Below are 16,879 nucleotides of genomic sequence, written 5' to 3' on the forward strand. Positions count from 1 at the left end.
CAATTTTCTCAGGTGACCAGCAATGGCCAGGCAGAGAGATGCAGGGAAAGGCAGGAGAAGAAATTGAACTGAATGTGGTATGTGCCACATTCCCACAACTGCCCCGTTCCCACAATTACGCCACTGCCTCCAAGCAGAGTAGAAAATGTGCTCTTTGAAGAACCCTGAAGCTCTTCACAATTTTGAATTATTGAATTTGAAATGGCCAGGGGTGCTATCTTGTCTTGCCTCTCAGCCAGGCCATCTGTCTGAAATTTGGTGGGCAGTTGGACTAGATGACCTCCAAGTCTCTTCCACCTCTTTTATTCTGTTGTTGTTGATTATGTTTTGCCCGGTTCTCATGTCTATGAAAGAATGTTCTCCGCAACCACTACAGGCTGAAATTCACCCCTCTCAACCCAAGCATAAAAGAAGCAGGCCTGTTTCCAAACTCAGTCTCCTTCCTCAAAGCCAGGTAGAAGAGAGGGTCAATAACCACGATGTGAATGTGGTGCAATCTGTTTGTGCTTGAAACAGAAACAGATCTCTGTGAAAACAAAAAGTCAGGTTAGACAGCCCCAGCCAGTGGTGACCTACAGCAAATAGATTTGGTTTGACTGGCTGTTTGCAGCTTAAATAGATTTTAAGCAGAAACAATAAAGATTCTTAACAATCCCTGTGTCAGGCTGAGCAAGTTTATAAAGTAAGCCATTTATTTTTCCAAATCAAATGTGTGTGTGTGTGTGTGTGTGTGTTTGTGGCATGTGTGGCATGTATGTGTGCATGTCTACATCCCACTGCTGCCTAGCGTCCATTGTTCATTCACTCCTCCCCCCCACCCTTGTTTGTCTCCTGCCAAAATGTCCACGCTTAATCTCTCAATATTATTGTGGCTGTCAGAACGTATAGTTCTTTTTTTCCCCTCAGTTGTTGCGTTACAATTTCATTAGGAACACAAGGCAACATTATCATATTGATTTGCGTATAGTAATAACAGTTTCTCTTTGGTAGTCATTCTTCATCACGGGTTGTTCTGTATCTTCCCAAGGTCATTGCACAGAGTATTCTCTACAATTAAATTGTAACTGCCAACACAACAGCAACAAATGCCAGGATTCAGATCCAGTGTTCTCAAATCATTGTTGATATTTGCACTCCGGTATAAATGATTTATGTTTCGTAGCAGATATTTGCATAACACAACCTCTTTTGAGCAGATATTTGCATAAGCCAGCTTGCTTTGAACAGCAAGGAGTTCTGGTTATTACATGAGATTTTTTTCCCCTCTTCTGTCTAATGCAATAGCATCCAAAGTCAATGTAGAAAAAAGAGAAAAATCTTGCTTTTATTTGATTTATTCTAAACATGTATATTCTTTATTCCCTCATCCCTAACGAAGATCTATAACCTTAAAGCAGGGGTGTCCAACCTTGGCAACTTTAAGACTTGTGGACTTCAACTCCCAGAATTCCTCAACCAGCTTTGAGGAATTCTGGGAGTTGAAGTCCACAAGTCTTAAAGTTGCCAAGGTTGGACACCCCTGCCTTAAAGCATGTATTTTTCATCTCTCTGTCTCTCTTTCTCTGGATGTCATTCACGCTGGAATCTTGGTTTCCAGAGATGTGGTTTTATTACAAATTTTAAAAAAGATGTAGGTTTCACGATTGGACCTGCAAATATTGTGACGTCCTTGTGTTCCAGAAGACAAGCTGAGTTATTCTGCTTTGGCAATACCAACAAGGAACATTGGTTTAATTAGATCTGGTGAGAACAGGCTTCAGAGAGAATAGGTAAAATAGGACTGCCATTATCTCTTCATTTCCTCTGGCTTCCTACAATCCTGCTATGAAATGAAATAAAAGAAACAGCTGGGACATAATTGCTTATGTTGTAAAAGTAAACCAAAAATGAAGAGAAAAACACCAAGCGATAGCTCTGATTAAAAGCTCCAATGCATTTCATAGACTCCAATTAATATATGGAAAGCACACTACATACTGGCTTTGGGACATGTTGAATAGCCCCCATTGGGCACATGGCAGCCATAGGTAATTGCTCACCCTGCATTCTGCAGAAATCCTATAACTCATCCCTGCACTACCAACATATTCTGGTTATTATTTTATGTATTCACATTTCTGACCTTCCAATCTCCCTCAAAGTAGGACTCTGGGTTCTATACAATAAAATGTTAAAATATAAAACAATGTGTATAAAAGTTTTAAAAAAATCAAATTATTTAAACATTTAAGAGGGGGCAAGAGATTAAAATTGGTTAAGAGGGGAAGGAAAGGTTTTCAGAAGACTAACCAGCCCTATGACTCAGTGGTGGGATACAAATTTTTTTACTACCAGTTCTGTTGGTGTGCTTGGTCGGCGTGGTGTGACTTGGTGGGCGTGGCTTGGTGGGCATGGCAGGGGAAGATTACTGCAAAATCCCCATTCCCTCCTCACTCCACTAACCCGCTTTCCAGATCCATTCTCTTTTGTTGCAGGGCAACAAAAGAAGACCCAGCCAAGAAGGAAGAAGGAAGCTGGGACTTGGGAGGCAGAGAATACATGGGGGCGGGTCCAGTCAGAGGTGGTATTTGCCAGTTCTCTGAACTACTCAAAATTTCTGCTACTGGTTCTCCAAAACTGGTCAGAACCTGCTGAATACCACCTCTGCTATGAATGTATGTTCCTCTGGACCTGCCAGTTGGAGGTCTTTAACTGATGGGGTCTGCAACATTCCTTCCTTTGTGGACTGGCGGTCACAAGGGAAGGAGGGGATGGTTCTGTACAAACAGTGGGCGAGTACACTCCTGTGTGCAACTCCATTTGTGCCAGTGGTAGATGCATGCAGGCTTTGTGGCCTGGCAGTGGTTCTGCACAAGCACTGGGTGAGTGCGTTCATGCATGCAGTTCCATTTACACCAGTGGCAGACACACACGCCCGCCGCTTGCACAAATTGAGTTTTGCACACAACCTGGGTGTGCCTGTCGCATGCACAAATGGAGCTTCATGCATGAGCACGTTCACCCACTGCTCATGCAAGTGGAGCTACACATGGGAACACGCTTGCCCCATGGTCCCCGGGTTGGGGACCCTTGATCTAAAATATCTGGAAGGTGAGGAGGGCTACGCTGTATGAGTCATAAGTCATACAGTGACATACAGGATATGCCATAACCCTGAAGTGAACCAAATAGCTAATGAAGGAGGAGGGAATTAATGTTATTAATTAATGCTGTGTCCTGAAGAGATGCCAGTTCCTCATGCTGCACAATCTAGGGTTAGCTTTATCATCAGCAGAATACAGACTAGCAAATGGAAAACCTAAGGTTTTATGTCCTCCCACTCCTGAGTGGTGAAATCTACAGCAATCTTTCTCAAAGTTACTGCCAAATTTTAATCTTGGTTGCAAGAAATACGGTAGGAAAAATGACATGAAATATCATTAATTACCTGCATTTAATGAATTACTCATAAATGAACAAATAACTTTTTTCTTACTTTGACTCAAATCATTTTCTTGGCCTGTCCCTCTAACAAAATAAAAGAAATCCCCCGACAGATATGTATAAAATCAGAAAAACTACAAAAATGATAATTATTATCTATATTCAATACCTCTAGAAAGCCATTTGTAGAGATATAGTCCTGAACAAGCACAAAAGGCTATGCATATCTGAGATAGGAAGAAAAGGTCCAGTCAGTAGGTGTAACAGAACAGCAACACCTCATTATTCTCTGTTAAACTAGCTTACTTTACCCATCAGCTTGTGATGAGACTACTGTAACTTGCTTTACATGAGGCTGCTTTCAAAGATGACTTAGAACTTGCAGTTAGTCCAAAATCCACTGTTGTGAGTGAGGTCAGGAGGTGGTAGATTCAGTAGTATGGTCATTGTTTAGGTCATTGTTTTGGATACTGGACCCAATTCAAGATACTGGTTTTAAATTATAAAGCCCTGTGTAGCCTGGTGTCTGTATGTAGGTAGTCCTTAATATACAACCATTAATTTAGCAACTGTTCAAAATTACAATGGCACTGAAAAAGGGCACTTTCGACCAATTCTCACACTTACAACTATCATGTCACATGATCAAAATCCAGACACTTCGCCACCAGCATGAATTTACGATCGCTGAAATGTCCTGGGAATCACATGATTGCCATTTCGATCTTCCAAACAAAGCAATAGGGGAAGCCAGATTTGCTTAACCACCACATGATTCACTTAACATCTGAAGTGATTCGCTTAAAAACTACGGCAGAAAAGGTCATCAAAACGAATGCAACTCATTTAACAACAGCCCTGCTGAGCAACAGAAATTCTGGTCTCAGTTATGGCCATCGGTTGTAGGAGTACCTGTACTTACAAGTTCATATATCACCTTATCAAAATTAGCCCACACTATGCTGTTCTGGAGAAGATCTACTCCTAGTCCCCACTCAACATGAACATGTGGCCTTCTGGTAGAACACCTTGCCATCTGAGATAAGAGAAGCTGTTACCTTGCTTGCATTTCTCAAGTAAGTAAAAACTGTCATGTTCTTTTTGAGACAATGGAGATCTGGACTGTTTTTGTCATTTCTGTTTGTATTTGATGTTTATTTTGTAAACTGCTTTTGTTTACAAACTGCTTTTGTAAACTGCTCTCAGCTGTGAGAACTTAACTAGCATAGAAATGTGATAATAAATATGAAGAGACACTGTTGCCAGACTAATAATGATATCACCAACTGGTATCATTTTGTGCAAAAAAAAATAGTGGCTGAGATTCACTCCCAGTTGAACTTTATTATCGGGTTGATCGATATAATGAAATAGTGATAGCTGCTTATCCACTTGCATCTTGTGGATGTCAAAACTTGATCAGGGTGACTAGGACAGTATCTATTCTAACTCCTGGGTGATTAATTCCATCAACCAAGGGCTGACATGATGAGTAATGGCATTTAAGTGACCATTATTCACCTCAAATACTAAGAATAAATAAATAATGCACATAGCTGCAACTTTTTATTCTTCTCAAGGCCCAAGGAAGAGGAAGAAGTCACAGCACATGGAAACAACAAAGAAAAATAAATACTAATCAAATGGATAATGAAAGCCTAGACTTCGTTCTCCGTCCAGACAGAAGGAAAGCAATTGTTTGGGGGACATAATGTACAGTATTTGTCTACCATACACAGACATGAGTAACTTTGTCATGACTGTGTACTGTAGCTCATGTAAGAATGGCAGACGCTGCTGCTGTCATAACCATGGCTTAGGGCTCCACATAAGGGAGGAAGAAATGTGACTTATTCATGAAGTCTTCAGTTTTGTCTTCTGGGTGGGGGGAATGTACCAATTATCAGAATGAACATAGATGCATCATTTCTGAATTCTTAAAAAAACAGTAATACAAATGTATCCTTACAGACAAAAGTCATAAATGAATGAAAATGGCTTTGTACTTGTTGACTTTGAAAAAAAAGACGGAACATTCCAAAATAATTTCAAATAATTATTTATGTGTGGAGATGCGGTTTCCCAGTTCATCCACTTTGATGTGTTAGACCAGGGGTCACCAACCTTTTGAATCTCAGGGACCACCAAACTCATCATTTTAAACCCCGCGGACCAGAGACTCTGAAAAATCCCCCAAAAAAGTCTGCAGGAAAATTCCCCACCCCGTTTTCCTACCAATCAATCGTTCTTTATTTGGGATCGCAGGATACCGTCTCCAGCTCCGTTCTCAGGGAGGGAGAGAGAGACTTTTGGCTTCATGCAAGGAAAGCAGCAGAAGCAGCAGAAGTCTTTCTTTCTCTCCCCCAAACTCCACCAAAAATAAGTCTTTGTGTGACTTGTTGTGCCGGCGTAGCCTCTTGGAGCAGGAGGCATTGCAGGGTCCCAAAGACTCATTTCTGGCAGAGTTTGGAGGAGAGAAAGAAAGACCTTTGCTGTTTTCCTTGCGTGAAGCCAAAAGCAGAAGAAGAAAGAAGTGGAAAGAAGCAGTCCGGTGGCCAGGCGAGGTGCGTGGGACGAGTGGGGCAAGTTCCCCCCCTCTGCCCTTCCCCCCCTCCCCTCACTACCTTGTGTAGTTCGCAATGCAAGCGACGCAAGCCTTGTATTCTATCGCAGCCTTGATTAATTGCTTTGGGGGGTGCTTTGGGGGGGACATTTCTCTTCAGACCACCAAAATGTTCTCACGGACCACCAGTGGTCCCCGGCCCACTGGTTGGTGACCACTGTGTTAGACAAAGTGAATGGTCAGGCTCACATTTATTTCTGGATGGGAGACCAAAATCCAGTAAGATCTTCAGAGAGGTGTATATCCTTAGGATGCTTAGGGTATTTCGGTGTGCATTTAAAGGAGAATCCAATGCACATAATGACTATTTACTCCATATTTATTTTTTTTAAACTCCCAAATTTAAGCTGTGAAAAAAATTGACATTGGTGAAGGCAACTGTCTCCATCTGTATTGCAGGGAACAAAGCTGGTTTTTGGTTTTTTCCCTCCAACATATATATCCCACAATGCAACTCTTGTGAAATGGTGTATACTATGGATAAAAGGGAAAACTCCTGTGCTTAAACAAAATTATGTAGTTTGCATGACAGCACAGCCAAGATTTGATTTGAATTTGTTATTCAATTTACATTTGGAATTCAATTTAAAAGGTCAAGTCAGTTTGATTAGAAATTTGAGTTCAAATTGTCAAATTGAATCAATGCCAGGGTGTAATTTGGTAAATAGACAATTTTGCATATGCAGAAGTCCATTTCATTTTCAAATCAGCATTAAGGCATCTGGCTAGATTCAGAACCTCAATTTAATTTGATGCCCCAATTTTAAGATTTTATTTCAATATTCAAAGTGGTGAGTCAATCAAATCAAGTTATGAAGGTTCCACACAGCTCTAGTTTGAAGATTGATCATGTGTCATCAAATCATTGTCAACTCTTAGTGACCACATAGATAGCTTTTCTCCATAATTATCTGCCCCTAATCTGATTTTTCAGGTCATTCTCTTCTTTTCTTTCCCAGCATTAGAGCCTTCTTTATGGAGTTAGGCCTTTGCACAATGTGCCCAAAATAGGATAATTTGAGCCCAGTCATTTGTCCCTCAAGTAAGAACTCTGGATTGGTTTGATGATCCGTTAGTTTGTTTTCTTGTCCATGGTACTTTCATGTATTGCTTAAAAATTATCATGCCATAATGTTTCTGTAAACTAAGAGTCAAAAAGAAATTGACTTACCCTTACTTTTAGTGGATTCTTCAGAAACATATCTTTCATATTGCTTAAATCTATTGGACTACTCTTTTTTCACTGTACATATATTATCCAAAGCACATCCTGAATATGGGCACACAGCACAGGAACAAGTCCCTAAAGTAACTGCATTAAAAACTATCTCTTTTCCCAAGCACTAGTACTTATGTAGGAGGTGGTTACAGTTAATCTATGTAAGTGACATTAGTCATCGAAATGAGCATCTGTGAGACTGAGTGCTTACAATTATGAGGTAAAAGTGTCTGCAGGCCGGCTCTGCAAAAGGTGGGAGTTCACAGCTTAGGCAACACAGCTACACAACAACATTACACCATACATGCCAATGTCTTCCAAACTGCAGCCTCAAAGAGGAAGATAACAATCTACTCTTGCATTTTTCCTACTTCATTTGATGGAATGAAGGTATCTATTCAGTGTACAGTGAGTCAGATAAATGACATGGCCCCGTCTTTGACTAGACTGCTCGTTTTGCTAAAAACAACCAATTTTACAGTGATTTCTTAGGCATCCCAACTCTTCAGACAGAAAGCCAAACATGACAGTAGAATGGCAGGCTGTGTTCTCAAATAAAAACAGTAGGAGGAACCAGGATTAATTTAGTCATGTTTAATTGAATCATAGTAGAGCAATCACTTCTCATCTGTCTATCTGTGTTTTCCATGCTGTTTCATTCAAAATTATTTTTAAAAAATCAGCAATGTTTGGAGGAACTGTGTAAGATACAGCATAAGCAGTCATGGAACCACACACGTCTTTCAGATTCCAGAATTTGTGTACCTGAACTTACATGAACAAGATCTTACATCATCAAGGCCACCACTTCTTATCTTCTCTTAGATAAGTAGCTAAGGATGTAATAATTTACTACATTCCTAGATATAATAATAAACTGAATCGAGATTGCTTCAAAGAAGACTTATATAATACTGCTTGAGTTTAAGACTTATATAATACTGACTGAGTTTAGCCTCAGTCACCAACTCATTAGATAGATTTCCATATCAGTTTCTGTTCTAGAAGAAATATTGCAAGAGTTACGCTGTGTTTCATTTAAGGTCCCAGGCTAGAAACCAGGAGACTGTGAGTTTTAGTCCTGCTTTAGGCATGAAGGTCAGAGGTGGTATTCAGCAGGTTCTGACCAGTTCTGGAGAACCAGTAGCGGAAATTTTGAGTAGTTCGGAGAACCGAGAAATACCACCTCTGACTGTCCCCAGCCCCATCTATTCCCTGCCTCCTGAGTCCCAGCTGATCAGCTGGGTCTTCTTTTGTTGCCCTACACAGGAGAATGGAGCTGGAAGGCAGGTTAGTGGAGTGGGGAGGGAATGGGGATTTTGCAGTATCCTTCCTCTGCCATGCCCACCAAGCCACGCTCACCAAGCCATGCCATGCCCACCAAGCCACATCCACAGAACTGGTAGTAAAATTTTTTGAATCCCACCACTTCACAGGATTGTTGTTGTGTTTATAGAAAGAGGAAGGAGTATTAAGTATTCACTATTTAGTTATAAAAAATAATGATAGTGGGATTATAGCTAGCTAAGTAGATGATAGACAAACAGACAGACAGACAGACAGACAGACAGACATGCACTTATGAGAATACTTGCCTTGTCACAGCTCTATTCAGTTTAGGAAGAGGAAATTAAAGATACAAGTCAAGTCCCATGCAATAGACTAATTGGCTAATTCTGCATAGAACTAGACAGATGAAGTTCAGAAAGGGGTTTTTATATCAACCGTTTCATCAGCCTACCCCAATATCCTCATCGACACCATAATAATATTTTTTTAATCTTTCAGAGTTGCCACCAGTGCTATTGGCTGACATAATGTATCAGGAGTAATTGGTATAAATACTACCATGTACACCCAATGGAATTATTTCAGATGTACAAACTCTAAAACACCTGATTGACTCTACAGTTTATCAATGTACATAATGGGGTTTGCAATTTCAAGTATGTCTTTGTATGCAAACATTTTCTGAGTTTGTGCCTTCTCTGCTGCATTCTAGATGGTATTATGATGCTGAAACCGGTGATTTGATACAGATTATAATCTTTCTAGTAGATTATAATGCATAAACAATAAAAGAAAATGAAAAAAACTGGAAGCTGTATTTTACTATGAAGTGTTACTCTTCCTTCAATATTTCTAGCCCAATTTGAAACATCGCAAAATAAATAATAAAACACCTTGCATCCAAGATATTTTATCTCATCTAACTTTCAGAAATCCAAGATACACAGTCTAAATATAAAATATAAAATTTCAGCTGTCATTGAAATTATAGTGCTATTTAACATTTGGATGTACTCAGTATGTGGCATGCACTGGTTGGTCTGGTGAAGTCATTTTTTTTTTTTTACTTTCAGTGAAATTTAGGCAAACAGGGAAACACATTGGACTTGCATAAACTGAAACTTAAACTAGAGAACCTTGAATAGCAAGATCATTTTCTGGGCTATTTATCAGAGTTTCTACTAAGACCAGGGACATTTCTGTTTCTGCTGTGATCTCATTATTTTACACCACTTTGTTCAGTCTGGTTAACAAGTGTCCTCAGGGTAATGTTGTTCTTAAGTAGCTTGGTAGTGACAGGAGAAGGGTGGAGATATCTCTGTTGGATCTATTAGCTGAAACCATCAAGGTGAGTTGCTTTTCTTTCTTCCCTCCCTCTACTTTAGGAGGAGATGACTCTTAAAGAGAACAGTGATGGGCAAGGCTGGGAGCATAGATATTTGGTGAGTGTCCTGGCATTGCTGCCTAACTGGATATACAAAAACAAGGATATTGCCAAGAGTCTGTTATAAATTTAACTGTCACTTGAACCTTCTGCATAATACTAATTTTTTTTTCTTGTTGGCTCTGCACTTGAGGGGAAAAAAGCTTGAAATAAGAACAGGTTGAGAAGACAGCTGACTGATATATGGGTTTGCTAGTACGCAGTGGTAAAGCAGATGAACTTCTATCTTTCCTTGAATTTTTTTTAATGATGAACACCATATCCTTGGTGACATTTGTAATGATTAGGGAAATGTAATTGATTTGCAGAAAGGAACCTCAAGAACTGCCTCCAAGAATTACAGAACCCATAATGACAAGTAAAGATTACATTTCCCAGCTAAGAATTTCAATTATGCATGCCTTTGAATCAGGTTGGACTAGTCCTGGCAGTTTTTTTTTTGTAACATTTCAGAAATGGTTTGCTCTTGCCTGTTTCTTAGAGGTAAGGGAGAGTGACTGGCCCAAGGTCTCTTACCTGGCTTTGTGCCTAAGGTGAGAGTAGAATGCACAGTCTTGTAGTTTCTGGTCTGGCACCTTAAGGGTCAAGACAGGAGTGTCAAACTTTATTTCATTGAGGGGTGCATCAGGGTTGTTTGATCTGGGGTGGGCGTAGCCACACTGGATGTGGCCAGCTTGACATCTCTTGTATCAGGGGGCGCATGTGGTGTCCTGAGTGCTCTGCCAGCAAAAATAGACTCCCAAGCTCCGTTTTTGGCTGGGACAGCTTCCTGCAACCCTCTGCCAGGGAAAACAGAAGGTCCATTTTCGCTGGAAGAGGCACTGCAGGCTGGTCCTTCACTATTTCCTGGGCAGCTCCGTGGGCCAGATCTAAGCATCCCGCAGGCCGGAACCACCCCGCGGGCATTGAATTTGACACCCCTGGTCTAGGACAACTCACCACAGCTAACTCACCACAGCCAATTTGCCATGGGACAATTCACCATGGCCAACTCGCTGTGGGACAACTTGCCACAGGACAAAAATTACATAATATCGAAGAAATTGTGAAATAGAATAATTAAAGATAGGGTGCAAAAGGAGGGACAAAATGAAATGTGAATGACAAAAATGAAAATACTTTTTAAATAATTAAATAAAAATGTTGAATTGTTCTGCAGCGAGTTTTCCCACTGTGAATTGGCCACTGTGAATTGTCCTGTGGCGAGTTGGTCGTGGCAAGCTGGCCATGGTGAATTGGCAGGGGTAAGCTGGTTGCAGCAAGTTGGCCATAGCAAGTTGTCTTATTCCATAATCATTTTGCCAAATTTCAATTACATTTTAATAGAAATTTTAATAGAAGCCTTCTCCTGCAGCTTGCAAGTAATAATTGCAGAGTTTGAGCCTAAATTGCGGTTACCTATAAATTGTAATCACAAATACTTAAAAAATAATATACTAAGCTGCAGTGAAAAACTACAACATTAAATAGCTCTATTATATAACTATATCAATAAACTGCGTATAATTAAAAAATGCAGCCCTTCTTGAAATGCTGAATCAAAGAAATGATTATAGAAAAGCAAAAAAGATAGAGATATCTTCCCTCCTCCCTTTTGAGTAAGTGCCTAACTCTGAATTTACCAGCTTTGGATAATATGATCTTATTGGAAGCAACTGGTTTGCCAATATGTGCCACAGAATCCTGGACTAGATAAGATGCTGCTCCAGTTTAACAGTTCTTATTTGAAATTATAAAATCCACATGGACTCAAAATGTGACAACTGATGCAGAAGAGGACATCTTACAGAATAATAGAATTGGAAGGAATCTCGAGACCCTATGCCATCCTGGACAAATGGCTGTTCTTAAAAACTTCTAGTGATGGTGTCCTTACAACTGTTGGAGGAAAGCTGCTCCCTGATTAATTGTTTTCACTGTCAGGAAATGTCACTTTACTTCTAGGTTGGATCTCTCATTGATAATTGTCACAAAGGTGCTTTTTCAAGAGGCAACCGGACTTTCTGGTTCTTTGAAGATGTTTTGTTTCTCATCCAAGAAGCTTCTTCAGCTCTCTGTCCGAGAATCTTTACAGAAGACAATGTTGAAAAAGCACTACACAATCTAAAACCATCTCTATCTATTGGACCGGATGGAATATGTGCCTACTTCTTAAAAAAGCTATCCACTGCCATAGCCAAACCTCTAAGCATAATCTTTGAAAAATCTTTCAGGACCAGCTCCTTGCCTAACCTATGGTCACAAGCCACAGTCATCCCCATCTTCAAAAAGGGAGACCCCAGCCTAGTTGAAAATTACAGACCAATCTCCTTATGCTGCGTCACCTGTAAAGTCATGGAATCAATTATTAACCAATCCATCATCCTCCACTTAGAGACAAACAACCTACTCTCCAATAAACAATTTGGTTTCAGAAAAAAACTATCCTGTAATCTGCAACTCTTACACTGCAAAAACATATGGACACAAGTCGATCAGGGCAAAGCAATAGACGCAATCTACATAGACTTCTGTAAAGCCTTTGATTCAGTGGTACACGACAAACTACTCCTAAAAATAAAATCCTATGGTATCTCTGGACAATTGCATAACTGGATAGAAGCATTCCTGGCAAACAGACAACAAATGGTCAAAATTGGGAGCATCCTATCAAATTCTGTACCTGTCAATAGTGGTGTCCCCCAAGGCAGTGTTCTAGGACCAACTCTCTTCATACTCTACATAAATGACCTCTGTGATCATATTAAGAGTAACTGTGTTCTTTTCGCTGATGATGTAAAGCTGTTCAATACCACAGACAATACTGCTACCCTACAAAAAGATCTTGACTATGTATCAGAATGGTCAAACAAATGGCAACTTCAAATCTCAACAAATAAATGCTCTGTCTTACATATTGGCAAAAAAAATCAGAAAATAAAATACAAGCTGAATAGTCAAGATCTTGTTGATGACCCAAGCTCTGTAAAGGACCTTGGAATACTCACCTCTAATGATCTAAGTGCTAAAGCCCACTGCAACTACATAGCCAAAAAGGCATTAAGAGTTGTTAACCTAATCCTCACGTAGCTTTTTCTCTGGTAATATCACACTACTAACTAGAGCATACAAAACATTTGCTAGACCAATACTCGAATACAGCTCATCAGTCTGGAACCCACATTACGTATCTGATATTAGCACAATTGAGAAAGTCCAGAAATATTTCACAAGAAGAGTTCTCCACTCCTCCACTCGTTGTAGAATACCTTATGCCACCAGACTTGAAATTCTAGAACTAGAAAACCTTGAATTACGCCGTCTTCGGTCTGATTTAAACATGGTATATAAAATCATACATTGCAATGTCCTACCTGTCAATGAATACTTCAGCTTCAACCATAACAACACAAGAGCACACAATAGATACAAACTCAAAGTTAACCGCACCAAACTTGATTGCAGGAAATACGACTTCAGCAATAGAGTGGTCAATGTCTGGAATACTCTACCCGACTCTGTAGTTTCTTCCCCAAACCCCAAAAACTTTAACCTTAGACTGTCTACTATTGACTTTTCTAAGAGGTCTGTAGGGGGCGTGCATAAGCGCACCAACGTGCCTACCATCCCTGTCCTTTTGTTTCTCTTATTCTTCTTTTATTTTTCTTATATGTACCCATTTCATGTATTCACAACTATGTATACACTTATACTTACTATCTTGTAAACAATTGGCAAATCAAATCAAATCAAATAAATAAATAAATAAATCTCCATAGACACTCTTATTGATAAGTTTCTATCCATTACTTCTTGTCCTGGTCTTAGTTGCTTTGGAGAAGAGGTTTGATAAACTGCGTATAATTAAAAAAATGCAGCCCCCTTTGATTATAGAAAAGCAAAAAGAGCTCTGGAAGACCACTGTCATGTCACCACTGTCATGTGCCACAGAATCCTGGACTAGATAAGATGCTGCTCCAGTTTAACAGTTCTTATTTGAAATTATAAAATCCACATGGACTCAAAATGTGACAACTGATGCAGAAGAGGACATCTTACAGAATAATAGAATTGGAAGGAATCTCGGGGGTCTTCTTGTCCAATCCCCTGCCCAAATAGGAGACCCTATGCCATCCTGGACAAATGGCTGTTCTTAAAAACTTCTAGTGATGGTGTCCTTACAACTGTTGGAGGAAAGCTGCTCCCTGATTAATTGTTTTCACTGTCAGGAAATGTCACTTTACTTCTAGGTTGGATCTCTCATTGATAATTGTCACAAAGGTGCTTTTTCAAGAGGCAACCGGATTTTCTGGTTCTTTGAAGATGTTTTGTTTCTCATCCAAGAAGCTTCTTCAGCTCTCTGTCCGAGAATCTTTACAGAAGACAATGTTGAAAAAGCACTACACAATCTAAAACCATCTCTATCTATTAGACCGGATGGAATATGTGCCTACTTCTTAAAAAAGCTATCCACTGCCATAGCCAAACCTCTAAGCATAATCTTTGAAAAAATCTTTCAGGACCAGCTCCTTGCCTAACCTATGGTCACAAGCCACAGTCATCCCCATTTTCAAAAAGGGAGACCCCAGCCTAGTTGAAAATTACAGACCAATCTCCTTATGCTGCGTCACCTGTAAAGTCATGGAATCAATTATTAACCAATCCATCATCCTCCACTTAGAGACAAACAACCTACTCTCCAATAAACAATTTGGTTTCAGAAAAAAACTATCCTGTAATCTGCAACTCTTACACTGCTAAAACATATGGACACAAGTCGATCAGGGCAAAGCAATAGACGCAATCTACATAGACTTCTGTAAAGCCTTTGATTCAGTGGTACACGACAAACTACTCCTAAAAATAAAATCCTATGGTATCTCTGGACAACTGCATAACTGGATAGAAGCATTCCTGGCAAACAGACAACAAATGGTCAAAATTGGGAGCATCCTATCAAATTCTGTACCTGTCAATAGTGGTGTCCCCCAAGGCAGTGTTCTAGGACCAACTCTCTTCATACTCTACATAAATGACCTCTGTGATCATATTAAGAGTAACTGTGTTCTTTTCGCTGATGATGTAAAGCTGTTCAATACCACAGACAATACTGCTACCCTACAAAAAGATCTTGACTATGTATCAGAATGGTCAAACAAATGGCAACTTCAAATCTCAACAAATAAATGCTCTGTCTTACATATTGGCAAAAAATCAGAAAATAAAATACAAGCTGAATAGTCAAGATCTTGTTGATGACCCAAGCTCTGTAAAGGACCTTGGAATACTCACCTCTAATGATCTAAGTGCTAAAGCCCACTGCAACTACATAGCCAAAAAGGCATTAAGAGTTGTTAACCTAATCCTACGTAGCTTTTTCTCTGGTAATATCACACTACTAACTAGAGCATACAAAACATTTGCTAGACCAATACTCGAATACAGCTCATCAGTCTGGAACCCACATTACGTATCTGATATTAGCACAATTGAGAAAGTCCAGAAATATTTCACAAGAAGAGTTCTCCACTCCTCCACTCGTTGTAGAATACCTTATGCCACCAGACTTGAAATTCTAGAACTAGAAAACCTTGAATTACGCCTGCCTTCGGTCTGATTTAAACATGGTATATAAAATCATACATTGCAATGTCCTACCTGTCAATGAATACTTCAGCTTCAACCATAACAACACAAGAGCACACAATAGATACAAACTCAAAGTTAACCGCACCAAACTTGATTGCAGGAAATACGACTTCAGCAATAGAGTGGTCAATGTCTGGAATACTCTACCCGACTCTGTAGTTTCTTCCCCAAACCCCAAAAACTTTAACCTTAGACTGTCTACTATTGACTTTTCTAAGAGGTCTGTAGGGGGCGTGCATAAGCGCACCAACGTGCCTACCATCCCTGTCCTTTTGTTTCTCTTATTCTTCTTTTATTTTTCTTATATGTACCCATTTCATGTATTCACAACTATGTATACACTTATACTTACTATCTTGTAAACAATTGGCAAATCAAATCAAATAAATAAAGAAATAAATAAATCTCCATAGACACTCTTATTGATAAGTTTCTATCCATTACTTCTTGTCCTGTTCTTAGTTGCTTTGGAGAAGAGGTTGACCCCCTTTTCTCTGTGACAGCTCTGGAAGACCACTGTCATGTCACCACTGTCATGTCACTGTCATGTCACTTTTCATTACATCATTAAACATATTTAGTTCCTGCAACTGTTCATCATATATTTTAGCCTCTAGCCCTCTAATCATTTTCGTTGCTGTTCTCTGCATTCTTTCTAGAGTTACAACATCTTTTTTGTATCATGGTGACAAACCCTGGACACAGTATTCCAAAATGTGCTCATACCAAAGCTAATACTTCCTGTGATCTTGATAATATGCCTTTTTTAATGCAGCCTAGGAGTGTATTGGGTGTTTTTTTTTTGGCGGGTGGAGGGGACAGCTGCAGCACCCAGCTGGCTCATACTTAAGTGGTTGTTCACTAGGACTCCTGGATCCCTCCCACAGTTACTGCTGTGTCACCTATTCTATACCTGTGCATTTGGTAACAATTTTCTCTCCTAAAGCAGTATAATAATAATCAAGCAATGGTCAACAAGCAGAAATGGAAATCTGAAGGTCTTGGAGAAGAAGGACTTGGAAATACAAAGAAGAGGTGGTCCTTGATTTATGATTATAATCATTGTTGTAAGTTGTGAAAATTGGATCATCCATGCGGTTGACCTGATTTTATGATCTTTTTTTTGCAGCGGTCATTAAACAAACAGTATAGTCATTAAGTGAACCAGTGATTCACTATGGGCTGGTTTTGCCAAAAACCAAAGCAACTGCTGGTTTTTGGCAAAAAAATGTAATAAAACCCAGCCACTTAC

General features: G+C 39.6%; 1 long non-coding RNA gene across 7 annotated transcripts in view; it reads left to right on the forward strand.

The window, feature by feature from the left end:
• Positions 1-16,879, forward strand: part of LOC113416288 (uncharacterized) — a 73,165-nt gene that overhangs the window by 34,626 nt on the left and 21,660 nt on the right. For all 7 annotated transcript variants that reach the window (XR_015748091.1, XR_015748092.1, XR_015748093.1 and 4 more), the window contains one exon: positions 9,941-9,997. This is a non-coding gene — a long non-coding RNA (uncharacterized LOC113416288). The remainder of the gene's footprint in view (positions 1-9,940; positions 9,998-16,879) is intronic.

This window comes from Notechis scutatus, chromosome 2 (assembly GCF_049901735.1).
Source record: "Notechis scutatus isolate UNSWTSFEM ecotype Mainland chromosome 2, rNotScu1.2, whole genome shotgun sequence".
In the NCBI taxonomy this organism is placed as follows: Eukaryota; Metazoa; Chordata; class Lepidosauria; order Squamata; family Elapidae; genus Notechis; species Notechis scutatus.